This window comes from Peromyscus leucopus, unplaced genomic scaffold, assembly GCF_004664715.2.
Source record: "Peromyscus leucopus breed LL Stock unplaced genomic scaffold, UCI_PerLeu_2.1 scaffold_505, whole genome shotgun sequence".
Lineage (NCBI taxonomy): Eukaryota > Metazoa > Chordata > Mammalia > Rodentia > Cricetidae > Peromyscus > Peromyscus leucopus.
In genome coordinates, this window is record NW_023505404.1 from 15,066 (window position 1) to 19,040 (window position 3,975).

Here is a 3,975-nt window from a genome sequence, read left to right on the forward strand (position 1 = left end):
TTTGTACGCTGCTGTTTTATCCCTTTGACAGTGTCCTTTCTTTCCAGAAGCTTTTCAGTTTCACGAAAATCCCATTGTTAATTGCTGATCTTAGGTGCCTGCATGATTGGTATTCAATTCAGGAAGTTGTCTTTTGTGTCAGTGTGTTCAAGGGTATTCCAAACTTTCTCTTCTATCAGGTTCACTGTGTCTGGTTTTATGTTGAGGTCTTTAATCCACTTGGACTTGAGTTTTGCGCACAGTGATAGATATGGATCTATTTGCATTCTTGTACATGTCAACATCCCATTAGACTGGCATCATTTGTTGAAGATGCTTTCTTTTTTTATTGTATATATTTGGCTTCTTTGTCAAAAATCAAGTGTCCATTGGCATGTGGATTTATTTCTAGATCTTTGATTCAATTCCATTGATCAACCTGTCTGTTTTTATACTGGTATCATTTGGTTTTTATTACTATTCCTCTGTAATACAACTTGAAATAGGAGATAGTAATACCTCCAGAAGTTCTTTTATTGTACAGTATTGTTTTAGTTATCCTGAGTTTTTGTTATTCCATATGAAGTTGAATATTATCCTTTCAAAGTCTGTAAAGAATTGTGATGGGAATTGTAGTTTAATTTCTAAATGGTCTTATTAATAGAAAACACAGAACCAGATATAGGGGTGAAAACTTGAGAGAGGTCAGAGGAATAGGAACAGTCACACCTCACCTCATTAACTCTTCAGCTTCCAAAAAGTGAGATACTTCCTGTCTACTCATACCTATATGCCTTGCTGTTCTGCCATCTGATTTGCTCTCTGTCCAGCTACATCACTTCTTTTTCCTGCCCAGCCTTGTCACTTCCTGTCTGTCTGTATAGACCTTCAAACCTCTATGGTTGGTGCTGGGATTAAAGGTGTATGTCAACATGCCTGGCTATTTCCAGTGTGACCCTGAAATCACAGAGATTTAGATGGATATCTGCCTCCCAAGTGAAAGAATTAAAGGCATGTGTGCCACCATTTTCTGGCCTCTATGTCTAATCTAGTGGCTGTTCTGTTCTCTGACCCTCAGATAAGTTTATTAGGGTACAAAATAAATCAACCACATTAATCCCAGGACTTGGCATCTCATGTCTTTCTTAGGAAAGATACATGCCTTTAATCCCAGGAAGTGATGGTAGGAAGCAGAAAAGTATATAAGGCCTTAGGACCAGGAACTAGTGACCTTTTAAGATTTGAGGCTTTTACCAGCAGTTCAGCTGAGATCCATTTGGATGAGGACTCAGAGGCTTCCAAAAGTTTGAGGAAACAGGATCAGCTGAGGAGTTGGAGAGGTAAGGTTAGCTGTGGCTTATTCTGTTTCTTTGATCTTTCAGAATTCACCCCAATATCTGGCCCTGGATTTGTTTTTATTAATAAGACCTTTTAAGATTCATGTTACAGGGGATTGCATTGAATTTTTGCTTTTGGAAGGTGTGCTGTTAAGTCACTGGTATGAAAATTCTCTAATTTCTTTATGCAGGCACTTCATAAAGCTGTTTTTAAGGTCATTTTCTTGTATGTTGCATTGTAATATTCAGGTCTTGCTGTCATAGGATAGCTGGGCTTTAGTGGTCCCATATTATCCTGGCTGTTGTTGATTATGATTTTATACTGGTGTTTAGGTATCTGGATTTGGAATGATGAGTTATAGTCCCTGATTTGTCTTTGTTGGATGGGTGTTTTATTCTGTGGTTTCTGTTTCCTCTTTGTCTACTGTAGGATGTTATATTAGTCAGGGTTCTCTGGAGGAACAGAACTTATAGAATGAATTCTGCCCCATCTTCCATCTAGTTATTCCAACAATGGCTGTCTATGAATGGAAGATTCAAGAATCAGCAGTTGTTTAGTCCATGAGGCTGGATGTCTTAGCTAGTCTTCAGAACCCCGAAGAAGTAAGCTCTGATGCCAGTGAAAGAATGGATTTGGTATCAAAAGTTAGTGCAAGCACACACACACACTCACACACACACACACACACACACACACACACAGAGAGAGAGAGAGAGAGAGAGAGAGAGAGAGCAAGCTTCCTTCTTTCATTTCTTTCATGTCCTTTAAATAGGCAGCCAACAGAAGGTATGGTCCGGATTATAGGTTGGTATTCCTACCTCAAAAGATATAGATTAAAAGGTCTATCTTCCCACCTCAAAGATCTGTCTTAGAGGGTCTTTCTTTTTTTTTTCTTTTTCTTTTTCTTTTCTTTTTTTTTTGTAACCAAAACTTTAATCCAAAGGATTCTCACAAACATATTACAAATGACAGCATGAAAAAGATACCTTGCACAGTAACTCAAAAGTTCAGCTCTACAATGTATCCTTAAACTGATAGGACACTGCTAACTTAAAGCCTTCCATTTCAAATAAAATGTTACAAACAGCTTTTTGTCCATCTATAGCAATCGGCGAGGAACCTCTTTGCAAGCCTTCGGAGTGCAGTTCCCACCCTTTACCTGTTGGCTTGTGTTCACAGCAGCTTTTAAAGACTGCTTATCATTCCCCCGCAGCTCCACACATATCCCAGCTACTAGAGAAACTACAGCTTTTTCCATTTCTGCCAGCTCTTTCTATATCATTAGCACATCACACTTTAACTGGGCAGGATCTAGTTTTATTTCAGTCTATGAAAAACTAAAGTTCAAAGCAAATCCAATCTTGCTTAAGGGAACATTGTAAAGTAACACTTCTTGATATTACATGCCTCCTAGGATCCATTTGGAACCACAGAGAATTACATCGTTGTGTGTCACCGTTCCAAGAGACAAAACAAATTTGAACAGCTAAAACATCTTAAAAATGCACCAAGCTTATGAAGTCTCAAACAAACTTGAATTTCCTGTACATACTCCTGTCAAATGAAGTTCTTTCCTGTACATCACTTCTTTTGCAAACTGGTCTTCTACTTCCTTTCATTTGACCTAGATCGGCTACGAGACCTAGAGAAGGATCGAGACAGCTTGTGATTTCTCTCGCGAGACAGAGACCTTTCTCTTCTCCTATCTCTAGAAAGTGACCTGCTCCGGCTTTGAGAGAAGCTTCTCCTTCTTGGAGATCTTCGCTGAGGTGGAGGACTCCTCCTACGGTAATCATCTCGAGGGCGACGACCCCAGGAGGGAGGTGGGGCACGACTCCGACTTCTTTTTTCACCATTCGAAAGTTCCACTCTTAGACGGCAGCCACATAGTGTTCTTCCATCGAGCTCTCGGACAGCATCAGCAGCCTCTCAGGGATCCTCAAATTCAATGAACGCAAAGCCAGGAGGGTTTCGAGCAACCCACACACTACGGAGTGGTCCGTAATAGCCAAAAGCCCGTTCTAATTCAGTCTTGTTCCCATTGTTTCCAAGATTACCTACATACACCTTACAATCTAATGGACAGGAATCACGATGCATTTCGAGATCCTGGGTTCAAACAGCCGAAGCTCAAATCCCAGCACTCCGACAGGCCCACCCGCACCCTTCGGGATCTGTTTCCGCAGATGCGCTCTGTCCCCTGGCGTCTGATTTAATTAAGAAAAATTCCCTTGTAGGTATGTCCAAATCATTTGGGATTTAATTAATTTCAGGTGTAGTCAAATTGACAACCAAGAATAGTCATCACACATGTATTTGTGTATTTGCACCCATCTTGAATTTTTAAGCTTCCACTCTTATTAACACTGAGCAAGTTTCTTGGGCACAAAAACCTCTTTAATTGGGTGAACTTGGCATTCCCTTAAACCTTGAACTTGCCTGCCAAGATCTATACCCCAGACTGAGCATATTTGCCTCAATGTGTCTCTTATTCTTATACCTGCCCCCAGATGGATTTTCACAACCTGTGCCTCTCCCACATCTGCTTGGGATATCAAAGGCAGATTGATTCTGCAGCCATGGGGGAAGAAAACATGGTATTTGCCAGCTTCAGTTCTAGTTTCAGATTGAATATTCCCTATTGTCCTTCTAGGACCT

At 40.4% G+C, this 3,975-nt stretch overlaps 1 pseudogene; it reads right to left on the reverse strand.

The window, feature by feature from the left end:
* Positions 1–2,679: 2,679 nt before the first annotated feature.
* On the reverse strand, positions 2,680–3,458 carry LOC114701016 (annotated as a pseudogene).
* Between the last annotated feature and the right edge of the window lie 517 nt (positions 3,459–3,975).